This window comes from Mus musculus, chromosome X (assembly GCF_000001635.26).
Source record: "Mus musculus strain C57BL/6J chromosome X, GRCm38.p6 C57BL/6J".
Taxonomy (NCBI): Eukaryota; Metazoa; Chordata; class Mammalia; order Rodentia; family Muridae; genus Mus; species Mus musculus.
The window spans coordinates 136345724-136360937 of record NC_000086.7 but is presented as its reverse complement, the minus strand read 5'-3'; the positions used below and the strand labels follow the sequence as shown (position 1 = coordinate 136360937).

The 15214-nt window shown below is 41.0% G+C and overlaps 1 non-coding gene and 2 pseudogenes across 1 annotated transcript; 2 read left to right on the top strand and 1 right to left on the bottom strand.

Annotated features, from left to right (window-relative positions):
- Positions 1 to 3264: 3264 nt before the first annotated feature.
- On the bottom strand, positions 3265 to 3336 carry n-TAtgc2. Its single transcript has one exon. It is a non-coding gene; the product is annotated as a tRNA-Ala (tRNA).
- Positions 3660 to 4386, top strand: Gm14999 (predicted gene 14999; annotated as a pseudogene).
- Positions 11636 to 12753, top strand: Gm14994 (predicted gene 14994; annotated as a pseudogene).

Sequence of the window (15214 nt, the reverse complement as noted above, 5' to 3'; positions counted from 1 at the left end):
TAGTTGCTCTCACTCTACCTAAACGTCTCTGCCAGTACTTGGTGTCTTTCTTCCAAGTCACTGAATCTTATTTGGATTGCATTCTTTGTAGCCTTTCCAAAATGGGTGAAGTTGAGCAGTGTCCTTAGGCTGCACACTTTCTCCCTACCTATTCAACATTGTACTTGAAGTCCTAGCCAGAGCAATTAGACAACAAAAGGAGATCAAAGGAATAAAAATTGGAAAGGAAGAAGTTAAAACATCACTATTTGTAGATGATATGATAGTATATATAAGTAACCCCAAAAACTCCACCAGAGAACTCCTAAACCAGATAAACAACTTCAGTGAAGTAGCTGGATACAAAATTAACTCAAAGAAATCATTGGCCTTCCTATACACAAAGGATAAACAAGCTGAGAAAGAAATTAGGGAAACAACACCCTTCACAATAGTCACAAATAATATAAAATACCTTGGCGTGACTCTAACTAAGCAAGTGAAAGATCTGTATGATAAGAACTTCAAGTCTCTGAAGAAAGAAATCAAAGAAGATCTCAGATGTACAGATCTTCCATGCTCATGGATTGGAAGGAATAATATAGTAAAAATGGGTATATTTCCAAAAGCAATCTATAGATTCAATGCAATCCCCATCAAAATTCCAACTCAATTATTCACTGAGTTAGAAAGGGTAATTTGCAAATTCATCTTAAATAACAAAAAGCCTAGGGTATAAAAAGTATCCTCAATAATAAAAGGACCTCTGATGGGATCACCATCTCTAACCTCAAGCTGTACTACAGAGCAATTGTGAAAAAAAAATGCATGGTACTGGTACAGCAACAGACAGGTAGATTAATGGAATAGAATTGAAGACCCAGAATTGAACCCACACACCTATGGTCACTTAATCTTTGACAAAGGTGCTAAAACCCTCCAGTGGAAAAAAAGACAAATATGAGGGAGAAAACATGAGTGAGACAGATGTACGTTATTACAAATTCCATGGTACAATATGGAAGCAGTTTGAGGAAGTAATTATAGTCACAGAGCAAATAAGCTACAAATCAATCACTTCTTGTATACATTGATGCAAGTGTTAAGCGGGCCCAAACTATGATGTTGGCATTAGCTGCTATCTGATGACACTTTTTCTCTTTTGTTTGGCAGAAAACTGTGGTTTTGTTAAGATAATATAATGTGAAAGTAAAAGAAAAATTTGTGCCAGTAGGACACGTCAAACTTTATCTGACAGTGACAAGATGCTAGGTGATTCCAACACAGAGCAGCCAGGGAAGGGGTTCTTCTGAGCTAAAGAAAGCACACATAAACTGTAGTTAGGACTGCAACATTGCATTATATCCACACCACTGGAGTTCAAATCAGTCAATCAATCTTTGTAGACCCAGCTTCTTTCTAGGAATCCCTGTTCCACATATATAATGGCTCTCCCTCTCTCTACTCTAGCTCCCTGGTATCCAATAAGGTGTTGGTTGAGGGGCCAAGAAGGCAAAGCACATCCTGTAACAAATTCACCAATGACTGTTATACACAGGATGCTGAAAGCTACTCAATCATATTCTTTTAGGGGCAGTCTGGTGAAATGGCCTGTGTACTTGTCTCTGGGACATGTCTCTCATTTCCTTCAGTAGACTCAGTAGCCTCTACATGCTCTTAAGGAAGTAGGGGCAAACTGCAATGAACATCAATCAAGTAAAGTATCCATCATCAAGTAATCCATGCAGATCATTCATGAATATCATTGACATTTGGTTTCTGACAGTTCACAGAAAATTGAATATTCGCATCACAGAGAAGGCCACAAATAGTACTTGTAGTTTAAAAATAATACGGTGGAACAACATTATGAACTAACCAGTACCCCAGAGCTCTTGACTCTAGCTGCATATGTATCAAAAGATGGCCTAGTCGGCCATCACTGGAAAGAGAGGCCCATTGGACACGCAAACTTTATATGCCCCAGTACAGGGGAACGCCAGGGCCAAAAAGGAGAAGTGGGTGGGTAGGGGAATGGGGGTGGGTGGGTATGGGGGACTTTTGGTATAGCATTGGAAATGTAAATGAGCTAAATACCTAATAAAAAATGGAAAAAAATAATACCAGGAATACTTGAATGAAAATTGTCAGCTATTTGTGATCAATCTGGGTGCATATACCTATATTGCCTATCCATTAGAAAGGTCAGAACATTGTTTAGTTACTACATACATAAATGCAGAATGTACCTGTTCATGGGTCTGAGTGTTCATTATTGCTGTGATATCTATTCTTTCAAAACTGTTCTACATATTCAATGTAACATGAATAAGTGCTATAATGTTTATTTTACTTGGGTGTCTAATTACAAACTTCACAGAGAAATGGATAGAGAAAATAAAGCAAGAAACAGAGCAAAGTCAGAGAAGAAGATTGTGTGAAGAGAGACTTTCATAAAGACCTAAGGTTTCTGAGCCAGAATGGTATTGGAATCAAGGTTGACAAGTCAGGAAAGACAGAAATCAGCAGTCCTACTGGCACTCACACATGTGCAGACAACTGCCAACTTGTACCCAATATTTCTCTGTGCATCCCACGCTCAAATCAAACTTGTGCAATAAGGATTATGTGTCAGAGAACAGTACTCAGGTAAGCATATATGCATACCTACAAATATATATTGTGGGTTGGAGGATGGCTCAGTGGTTAAGAGTACTGCATGCTCTTCTCAGAGGTCCTGAGTTCAATTCCCAGCAACCACTTGGTGGTTCACCCCTTCTATAAGGGGATCTGGTTCACTCTTCTGGCATAGTGGTGCACATGAAGGTAGAGCACTCACATACAATAAACTAATAAATATTTAAAAAACAAACATAAGTTAAAATCTATGTATCATATGTAATATCAGTGTATTCAAATGTAAGGTTAGAGAATTTCTAACAGAATGTACAAAGGAAAATCTCTGTCACTGGGTTATAGGTGAAGATTTTACAGACAAGACATCAAATAAAAACCAAAATTGGTGAATTACAGAAGGTGGAATCATTTTTAAAAAAAACTATTATAGCTTTAAAAAAAAAAACTTGCTTGAGGCATGACCAGGCTCGACTAACCAGACTATGGAGGTCTCCATGGAATTATCGTCAAGGTTATAGAGGAACATTGTTGTCATGGTCACAGATGCGCCCTTTTATTATCCTCAGGATCTTATGGAGGTATCCATGGAAATGTGTTCTAGGTTATGACACTCTATGTCGCAAGACACCTAGAAGAAAAGAAAAGCTCTGGAGATGCCGGGAATTGAACCCAGGACCCCATACATGCAAAGCATGTGCTCTACCACTGAGCTACATCCCCAGCTATGGTAGTGGTATGATTATAGCCTATATCAAGATACAATGAACGTAACAGCATTGATAGAGCCTGAAAGGATTCACATCACATCTTTGCATATGATTTATCACTTCTAGATTAGTATATTGATGGGATGTTTAGATTATTTATACTATGAGAAAAACATCTATTTTCAACGGAAATTAAGAGATATCAATAACAAGAAATTTTGTGCTCTGGAAAACATCACAGACTTACTATAAATTGAGGGTATTATGTCAAATTTATTATAATGCGCTTCTGCAGGCTTAGGAAGGTCATACCAATGTGGGGCAGAGGTTGGGAAGATGGCATTGCAAGGTTGGTACAGTGAGGCTGGGGCTGCCTTTAGCCCTGTGTGCCTCCCTTCAGAGCTGCCTACCAGGAGCTTTCTGAGACCCAGATACCAAGGCTGTTGGAATGCAGGATAAAATTTTTTTCTTCAGCAAATATTTACATTTATAAAAGTACCAAGGAAAATAAACCTTGAATATCAGATAGTGTTAAGGGGACAAGCATACAGAGGCGCCTTGATCCCACGCCTGAAGGAAACAGTCTTTTGTCCTCCCCTAGCTTATAAGAAGTATAGTGAAGCGGTGTCTCTCACTACTGCGTTCACGGGCTGTGCATTTGTCTCCCCTGATATGTGGCAATTGAATCTCACACCCAGAGTGCAGCATTATGCTGACGCATTAAAGCTATCTGGTTGGGTAACACAGTGCCACAAAAGGACATCACAGAAAGGAGATTAACAAGTCGTACACTAGCCTAGACTGTGACAGGCGTCATAGCTGCAAAACATCCTCTTATTCTGCTTATGGAGACTGGGGATCCCTGCATCGGACCATGACCAGATGGCTTACATCCCAACCAGCATCAACAGTTCTTTATTCTCCAGTGTTGCTGTCTATGCTCAGTCGTTATTCCTTTTTAAAATTATTCTCATTTTTTAACATTCCAGTCATGGCTCACCCTCGATCCCCCTCCCACAGTTCCTTGTCCTATTCCTCCTCCCTTTTGCCTATTAGAGGGTGCCCCCTCATTCCTCCCACTTCCCTGAGGCCTCAAATCTATCAAGGATTAAACACACTTTGTGCCACTGAGGCCAGACAAGGCAGGCATTTGCTGTATATGAGTCAGGGGCCTCACATTGGCCCTGTATGCTCCTGGTTGGTGTCTCAGTCTCTACGAGCTCCCTGATGATCTGGGTTAGTTGAGTCTGCTGGTCTTCCTATAGGGTCGCTCTCTCTTTAAGCTTTTTCAATCTTTCTGTGATTTCAACCATAGGTTGAATCCAATGGTTGGGTATAAGTATCTGACTCTGCCTCATAGAGCCTCTCAGAGGACAAACTTGTCAGGCTCCTTTGTGTAAGCACACCATAGCATCAGTAATAGAGTCAGGTTCTCCTTCCAACACCAATGAAATGGATCCCAAGTTGGTCTGATCATTGGATGCATTTTCTTTAATCTCTTCTCCATTTTCTTCTCACAGATCTTTTAGACAGGAACATTTTTGAGTCAGAGTTTTTTTTTTTTACTGTATTTTTAAACCCATCTTTCTATAGGAGTTGGACACTTTGAGTTCCCTCTCACCATCGTTGGGCATTTTGCCTAAGGTCACCTTCAATCAGTCCGGAGAGTCTCATACCTCCTGGGTATATGGATGTCCCCCTAATTTTCACTACCAGAGGCTACATATTTCAATTCATTCTCTTAGCTGTCTGGGCTTCTCTCATGTCCCCTCGCATATCTGACCCTGTTCCTCCTTTCCCCTCTTCCTCTCTTCTCCCATTCAGGTCCTTCCCTCCCTCTGCCTACTTGATCATTATCTTCCTCTTTATAAGTGAGATTAAAGCCTCCTTACTTGGCCTTTCTGCATGTTACTATAGGATGTGAACAGCCTATATGTCCATAGGCTGTATCCTAGGTATTCTGTTGTCTTTGGCTAATATCCACTTATCAGTGAGTACTTACCATGCAAGTACTCTGGGGTCTGAGTTACCTCATTCACAATGTTATTTTCTAGTTTATCCATGTGTCTGACAAATTCATAATGTCCTTTGTTTAAAAAAAAACCCGAATAGAATTCCCTTGTGTAAATTAACCACATATTCTATTTCCATTCTTTGTTGAGGGACATCTGGGTTGTTTCCAGATTATGGCTATTATAAATAAGTCTGCTATGAACATGGTGGATCACCTGTCCTTGTGGTATGGTGGGGTGTCTTTTGGGTATATAACTAAGAGTAGTATGGGTGGTAAAGTAACTGAGATAGAAGAACCAACTCCATTTTTTTTCTCTTTTTTTTATTAGGTATTTTCCTCGTTTACATTTCCAATGCTATCCCAAAAGTCCCCCATACTCACCCACCCCCAATCCCCTACCCACCTACTCCCCCTTTTTGGCCCTGGCATTCCCATGTACTGGGGTATATAAAGTTTGCAAGTCCAAAGGGCCTCTCTTTCCAGTGATGGCTGACTAGGCCATCTTTTGATACATATGCAGCTAGAGACAAGAGCTCTGGGGTACTGGTTAGTTCATATTGTTGTTCCACCTATAGGGTTGCAGTTCCCCAACTCCATTTTTAAATTAGATGTTTTCTTAATTTACATTTCAAATGTTATCCCCTTTCCTAGTTTCCTCTCCAAAAATCCCCTATACCCTCACACCCGCCCTATGCCCCAACCTACCCACTCCCACTTCCTGGCCCTGGCATTCCCCTATGCTCGGGCCTAGAGTCTTCACAAGAACAAGGGCCTCTGCTCACACTGATGGCATACAAGTCTATCCTCTGCTACATATGATGCTAGAGACATGAGCTCTGGGAATACTGGTTAGTTCATATTGTTGTTTCTCCTATAGGGCTGCAGACCCCTTCAGCTCCTTGACAACTTTCTTTAGCTCCTTCATTGGAGACCCTGTGTTCGATCCAATAAATGACTGTGAACATCCACTTCTGTATTTGCCAGGCACTGGTATAGCCTCACAGGAGATAGCTGTATCAGTCTCCTGTCAGCAAAATCTTGTTGGTCTATGCAATAGTGTCTGGGTTTGGTGGTGGTTTATGGAATGGATCCCCTGATTGGGCAGTCTCTGGATGGTCTTTTCTTCAGTCTCAGCTCTGGACTTTGTCTCTGTAACTCTTTCCATGGGTATTTTGTTCCCCATTCTAAGAAGAAATGAAGTATTCACACCTTGGTCTTCCTTTTTCTTGAGTTTCATATGTTTTGTAAATTGTATCTTGGTTATTCTAAGATTATGGCTAATATCTACTTAGCAGTGAATGCATATCATGTGTCTTCTTTTGTGATTGGATTATATCACTCAGTATGATATCCTCCATTTGCCTAAGAACTTTATAAATTCATTGTTTTTATAGCCGAGTAGTACTCCATTGAGTAAAGGTACCACATTTTCTATATCCATACCTCAGTTGAGGGGCATCTGGGTTCTTTCCAGATTCTAGCTATTATAAATAAGGCTGCTATGAATATAGTGGAGCATGTGTCCTTATTACAATTTGGAACATCTTCTGGGTATATGCCCAGGAGAAGTGTTGCTGAATATTCCAGTAGTAATATCTCAAATTTTCTGAGGAACTGCCAAACTGATTTCCAGAGTGGTTATACCACCTTGCAATGCCACCAGCAGTTGAGGAGTGTTCCTTTTTCTTCACATCCTCTTTCTCTTTCTACACATTCTCTCCAGCATCTGCTGTCACTTGAGTTTTTGAATTTAGCCATTATGAATGGTGTGAGGTGGAATCTCAGGGTTGTTTTGATTTGCATTTCTCTGATGATTAAGAATGTTGAACATTTTTTCAGGTGCTTCTCAGCCATTACATATTCCTCAGTTGAGAATTCTTTGTTTAGCTCTGTACCTCCTTTTTGAAATGGGGTTATTTGGTTTTCTGGAGTCCAGCTACTTGAGTTCTTTGTATTTATTGGATATTATTCCCCTATTGTGTTTTGGTTTGGTAAAGATTCTATCCCAATCTGTTGGTGGCCTTTTTGTCTTATTGACGGTGTCTTTTGCCTTACAAAAGCTTTGCAATTTTATGAGGTCCCATTTGTCGATTCTTGATCTTACAGCACAAGCCATTGCTGTTCTATTCAGGAATTTTTCCCCTGTGCCCATATCTTCGAGGCTTTTTCCCACCTTCTCTTCTATAACTTTCACTTTGTCTGGTTTTATGTGGAGTTCCTTGATCCACTTAGATTTGACCTTAGTACAAGGAGATAGGAATGGATCAAGTCACATTCTTTTACATGATAACAGCCAGTTGAGCCAGCACCATTTGTTGAAAATGCTGTCTTTTTTCCACTGGATGGTTTTAGCTCCTTTATCAAAGATCAGGTAACCATAGGTGTGTGGGTACATTTCTGGGTCTTCAATTCTATTCCATTGATCTACCTGTCTGTCGTTGTACCAGTACTATGCAGTTTTTGTCACAATTGCTCTGTAGTACAGCTTGAGATCAGGGATGGTGAGTCCATCAGAGGTTCTTTTATTACATCAAAACATACCAAAAGTAACTTAGAATATGTTAAAACACTACTATCACATAGAAAATGGACAAGACAACAGAAGAGAAGACCCCAACTGTAGGCACAAGAACCAGAGACACAGCTATTTACACACTCAGACGTCCCATAAGATAAACCTGAAAGCTATAATATATGTGCAGGCTTCCTGGTGCAGGTTTTGTGCCTTTACAACAGAATTGGTATTAAAATCCTTTCTGATATTAAAACTGCAATGAGAACTCTGTCAGTCTCCACTTGTCACAAATTAATTGATTCAGAGATACAAAGAAGTTACTTACAGCTTTGAACACAATCCCAGAGGTAGTTAAACAATTAAGAATGATTGTAAAACAGAAGTAACAATTAATTGTAGGTGCAAGGACAGAGATAAGATATTGACTGGGTTTATTTATAAAAAAATTTCAGTGACAACTTAGTTATGGTTCTTAAGTCTCCAGGAACCTGTAGAGCTAGTGACAGATAATGAATAGCTAGTCTTTTTTTTAATGTGTAACATTGTATAAGCTTTTATTAAACTATTTGTTTGACAAGTTTCCTCACTTTAATAGGAAGCATCAAAACTCAGTAAAATATGTAAAGAAATGCACAATATTTTGTAATATACAGGGTCATATGGAACAAGGTTGTTAAAAGGGGAAGGTAGCGATCCAATTTAAGAGGGTTTTTTTCTGTTTTTCAACAATGTAATATGATACAGAATTGACTTACAAACTTTGCCAGTCTTAATACCTGTGAGTAACAAGCATGTTGACAAAGGGATCATAGACATGCTCCTCTTCCCAGTTTCTCAAATAAAATAAAATATTTAGAGTATACATAACAAAAGAGGTAAAAATCCTCTACAATAAAACTTTAAATGTGTGAAGAAAGAGATTAAGGAAGGTACTAGAATTTGAACACCTCCCAAGCATATAACTTGGTAGAATTAACCCTGTGAAAAAAGACCTTCTTACCAAAACAATTCACTGATTCAATGAAATCACAATCAACATCCTCATCTCATTCTTCACATAAATTGAAAGAAAATCCCCCAATTGATATGGAACAACAGGAGACTCAGAAGAGTCAATAGTCCTAGATAAATGTCTGTTTCTAGGCATTCTACTTGTTTTAAGTGCTATTTGCATCTGTCTTAGGCCCCAACTTTTATATATCTGTTTCTATTGTATCATTGAGTTTTTAGTCAGTGTACTTTCAATCCTCCATTGTACTCATTTTCCTCTTCTTCCATTTAGGAAGCCTTATGTATAATAGTCAGAAGCTGGAAAGAACCCAGATGCCCCTCAACAGAGGAATGGATACAGAAAATGTGGTACATCTACACAATGGAGTACTACTCAGCTACTAAAAACAATGAATTTATAAATTTCCTATTCAAACGGATGGATCTGGAGGATATCATCCTTAGTGAGGTAACCCAATCACAAAAGAAAACTGATAAGTGGATATTAACTCAGAAACTTAGACTACCCAAGATACAATTTGCAAAACACATGAAACTCATGAAGAAGTAAGACCAAAGGGTGGATACTTCGATCCTTCCTAGAAGGGGGAACAAAATACTCATGGAAGAAGTTACAAAGACAAAGGTCGGAGCTGAGACAGAAGAAAGGACCATCCAGAGACTGCCCCACCTGATCATCCACCCCATATATAACCACCAAACCCAGACACTATTGCATACGCCAGCAAGATTTAGCTGACAGGACCCTGATATAGATATCTCTTGAGAGGCTATGCCAGTGTCTGGCAAATACAGAAGTGGATGCTCACAGTCATCTATTGGATGGAACACAGGGCCTGTAATGAAGGAGCTAGAGAAAGTATCCAAGGAGTTAAAGGGGTCTGCAACCCTATAGGTGGAACAACAATATGAACTAACCCCCAGAACTGTGTATCTCGTTGCATATGTAGCAGAGGATGGACTAGTTGGCCATCAATGGGAGGAGAGGCCCTTGGTATTGTGAAGATTATATGCCCTAGTACAGGGGAATGCCACGGCCAAGACGCAGGAGTGGGTGGGTTGGGAAGCAGGGTGGGGGGAAGGTATAGGGGACTTTCAGGATAGTATTTATAGGTGAATGAAGAAAATATCTAATAAAAAAAAGAAGAAAGGGAACAAAAGACAACAAAGCAAGAGAGAACAACAACAACAACAATATAGGGAAGGAAGATAAAATCCTCTAGCCAGCTGCATATGAAAAAAATCATCTGACACATCTATAAAGGAAAATGCTATACTACTGTTCAGAATTTTCCACTTAATTACCATCTCTCATACCTGTTTGACAGAGGGAAAACTGGGGTCAGAGAGTGCACACTATATTCTGTCCTATCTCACCCTCCTCAATACGCTCCCCCGCAATGGCTCCAGTGCACCCCAGAACCGAGCAGATCCCCCCCGAAGAAGAGTAATGTTCCCAAGTCTGTCTCCTGCTGCACGCAACACACTGGCCATAAATCCAGAAGTGGGAGTGAGCCTACCTGGGTCTGGGATCCCTGCATCTGTCTTCCCACCCTCAGGGATGTTCAACTGCTCACCTCTGGGAACCCATAAGCTTGGCTACAGAGAATGCAGCTTGCACTACATCCCTGGGTTGGCCATTGAAAAGAGTGTGCACAAAGACCTCAGGTTTCCCTGACAACCACAATGCTCTTCCCCTCTCTCTTCTTAGTAGGTAGGAATGCTCTGCCCATCCCTCCCTTCCTTTCTCTCTAAGCAGAAGTCATTCGCCCTTGTTACCTATAACCTGAGAAAGCATGCCCACTAGGAAACTCCCACTGGCCTGAAAGCAGCGATTTGCTCAAGTTGTGATCAAAACCTTCCTATAATTGCTAGGCCCCGGCATAGTCTCACAAGAGACAGCTCTATCTGGGTCCTTTCAGCAAAATCTTGCTGGTGTATGCAATGGTGTCAGCGTTTGGAAGCTGATTATGAGATGGGTCCCCAGATATGGCAGTCTCTAGATGGTCCATCCTTTCGTCACAGCTCCAAACTTTGTCCCTGTAACTCCTTCCATGGGTGTTTTGTTCCCAATTCTAAGAAGGGGCAAAGTGTCCACACTTTGGTCTTCGTTCTTCTTGAGTTTCATGCGTTTAGCAAATAAGTTTTGGTTTCTCTGTATTGTTATTGGGAACTAGCAAAGTAAAGAAATATAACCATCGAAAACAAACAAACAAAAAACAACAACAAAAAAAAAAACCTTCCTATAGACATGACCAGGCTGGACTCTCCAGATGATGGAGGTCTTCATGGAAATATCTCCAAGGTATAGAGCAACATTTTTGTCATGTCATAGATGAGCTCTTTTATCATCGTGAGGAGGCTATGGAGGTCTCCACGGAAAGACCCAGAGGGGGGGAAAGAAAAACCTTGTAGATGTTGGGAATTGAACCCGGGACACTATGCCTGCAAGGGCACAGGCGCTACAACTGAGCTACATCACAAGGACAGCCAACAGACTGATTTTAACCTATATCAAGACATAAAGGTTTAAGCCACATTCATAGGACCTGAAAGAATCTACATCTCATCTTTGTTTATGATTTATGGCTTTTTAGTTTAGTATTTTTATGGAATTTTTAGGTTATTTACTATAAGAAAAGAATCTATTGAAAATGGAAAGAAAATGATATTAATAACAAGAATTTTGGTTCTCTGCAAAACATGTGAGACCTACAATAAAGTCACTGTATCATGTCAAATTCCTTATAATGTCTTTCTGCAGGGTTAGGAAGATCAGGCCAAGATGGGCCAGAGGTTGGGAAGAGGGCATTGCAAGGTTGGATACAGTGAGGCTGGGACTGTCTTTAGCTTTCTGTGCCTCCCTTGGGGGAAGGCTACCAGGAGCTCTCTGAGACCCAAACTGTACAGCAGCATGAATATAGGATGAAATTATTTCTTCAGAAAAAAAGTACATTTATAAAGGTACCGAGGAAGGATAAACTGTGAAGATCAGACAGTGTTATGGCGACAAGCATACAGATGTGCCTTGATCCCACCCCTAGAGGAAACAGTCTTTTATCCTTGCCCTTAGCTTATAAGAACTGCAGTGAAGCCCATTTTCTTCACTACTGTGTTCACAGGCTGTGCATTTGGATCAGCTGCTATTTGGCAGCTTGAGCCACTGAAGTCCAAGGTGCAGCATTGTGTTGATGTCATAAAGCTATTTGGCTGGATAGCATACGGGCACAAAAAGAAGTAGACCTCAGAAAGGAGATTAACACACAGTGCAATAGCCTAGGTGATGGCGAGAAGACTGTGACAGGCATCATAGCTGCAGACGCCCTTGTATTCTGCTTATGGAGAGTGTGGTTTCTGCGTCTGACCATGTCAGATGTTTCACATTCAAACCCACAATCTAGGGTCCTTTGGTCTCCAATATGGCTGTCGATGTTCAGTCATTTCTTCTTATTCCACATGGCACAAATATATGTGTTGTGTGGAACTTCTCATCCAGCATTGTGAACAGGCTGGTTCAAGAGCAGTTTGTGCCTGTGTGCCTGTCTGAATGTTTCCCTCCAATTTTGTCAATTATGTGTGTAAAGTTGCCACAGGAAGATAAGGACCTACAGTTGGCACATTGGGAACAATCATGACAATTCATGCTGCCATCTGCACCAAGATCTCGGAGGGGAGGCTCACTATCGTCTTCCTCCCCGTTTTCACCTTCACGGTAGGCAATGCCTTAAAAGCCATCATTGCCATGGATACACCTGGGGTGATCCTGGGATGGAAACTTTTGACTCTGGAGCTGCATCATGGCGAGCTCTCTTAGGATATGGTATATCATGTATTGTCATGAATTCATTTGGAAGAACAGGGAGCCTCTAGTGAAAGTCTGGTATAAAATATACTTCTTTGTCTGGTGCCCCCTGTCAGAGGCCACGACATGGAATTGTTGAAGGAACATCATGATTGGAAAGAGCAAGTGTTGCTTAGGAGACTGTGCTCTCAAATCTGTCTTGCACCCTTTACCCAAAGGCCATGAGTGATGCCTGTTGAAGCTTCATAACTGTTTGGGAAATGTTGATCCAGACCCTTGCTCCTCAGAGACTGTGGGTGTTAGACAATCACTGGTGTATTGTGCTAGGGAAAGAACAGTTGATAGTATTTTTTATTAGATATCTTTCATTTAAATTTCATGGAACTGTTCTTGCAAATATTATTTTGTATTTTAAGGATGATATAACCTAGAAAAATTTATCCTAGATAAATTTGTGATAACTGTGTTGCTGGATCACAGCATCTTTCTGGATGCTGAAAGACATCTATAGACTACTCAATAATACTGCCAAATTATTATTATTATGCAAAAATGCTATTATAGATACTGTTTAGAAAATAAGGACAAAACAATAATCTCTTAGAGTACAGATGCAAGTTGTATTTTAAATACTTTTATCTGTGTTTGACTACATTCAAAACACAGACACATTTGGACTCCTGAATGTAGCACCTATGGCCTTAAACAATTGCTTTGTCTGTCACAGTTAGCAAGTTGGGTTCCTATAAAATTTTCATATTTGGAAAGCTTTTGTAAGGTCATATAATTCTCCTGAAGCCACAATAGTCTAATGGCTCACAGAAGTGTCAACACATGGGCCATTCACTTTCAGTCCAATGATTCCGCTGGAGCACAATTGCACAGAATGATTTTGAAACCCTTAGTCAAGTTGATTCTTTGAAAAGTCTTTGTACAGCAGTTGATACACTGACAAGTGTGGAACGTAAAACCATGCCAGGAACTTTCGAAATGTAGAGCAGGTTGAGACCCAGAGACTCGGTGGGCACACACCTGAGGCTTAGGTGATTCCCAGCTCCCTGCCAGGCTCCTGACATGCCATGTAGCTCACATAAAAGAAAAGTGTTCTATGATCATGTAGGCACACACAAAAATTTCTCCATGCTAATGAGGTACCTAGAGGCCTGGAGGGCTTAGCCAATAAGCTTCCCTTCTCAGACATTCCTCCCTGCAAAAAGTCTTCAATGTCAGTCCCATCCTGAGAAGTGGAGTATGGTTTTATACATCTATTTTCTGTCATGAAAATAAACTGTTTAGAACTGTGGACTGTCTCTCCATTAAGATCCACCATGGGGAGCCATGAAGAAGACCTTCCGAGTTGCAGCCTAGTCTCCTGTAGAAGGTCTCTCTGTGTACCCAATCACAACAGCCCCCAATCCTGCATTCACCAAGACTGCACCTGCCAAGATAAGGACAATCACCCCACATGAGACAAGCTGGAACTCCCACTCCCCTTATCTCCTGACCCCAAGCTAGGCATTGTCCCCAGCCCTCTGGCCCTGGCTCTGTTCTCTGCCTTTCTGTAACTCCCAACAGTGCCTGGATGTCCAAGTGTCTAAGATCCCAATGTCCCTGGCCTTGTCGCAGGCCCCAGGGAACTCTGAACCCCCTCTGACTTTCCCACATCTCAGACTGTACTTTTCCCACACCTGCAGTGGTGCCTTGGCACTTCCCTACAGCCCAAGACAGGCCCTGGAGGAGATTACAGATAAGTGCAATCAAACTCCCCAGGTTCTGCCTCCCCAAGAGGCTGTGCCCAGTGGTAGAGCAGACTTGGGCTCACAACCCTACAGAAAATAAGGGATAAGAGGAGAAAAGTCTTCAGGGGAAAATAGAAAAGCATCATAAAGTACATAACATATAAAATCATAAGTGGGTGTGTAGCAGTTACTGTTTTATTGCTGTGATAAAAAACCATTACCAAGGCAAGTGGTTAAAGGATGGATTTATTCAATTTATAATTCCTGAGGGATGAGAGCTCATCAAGGTGAGGAAGTGCCTATGGCAGCAAGCAGTAGACATGGTTCTCTGAGCTCACATCTCAAATGACATCAGGAAGCCAAGAGAGTGAATTTGAAAAGCTGAGTCTTTTAGCTTTTAAAACATGACCCTAATGACATATTTTCTTTAGCAAGGCCATACCTCCTAAGACTCCCCCAAACAACCACCAACTGGGGACCAAGTATTCAAATGCCTGAGAACAGGGGAGACATCTCATTCCAACCACCACTGGATAACTATTGAAGGAAGAAAGAAACCACTAGGTGGAAGTCATGGGATCTGGGATGTCAGCAGAGGAGGATAAACAATATGGAAAAAGGAAGGCTGGAGTGATGGCTTAGCAGTTAAAGGAACTGGCTGCTATAACAGAGGACCTGTGTTCAATTTCCAGATCCACATGCAAGCTGACAACTATGTGTAACTCTCCTGTCCAAGTAGGATCTAACACGCTCTTCTGAATTTTACAGGAACCAGACGTGTATGTGGTGCACAGACATATGTGCAGACAA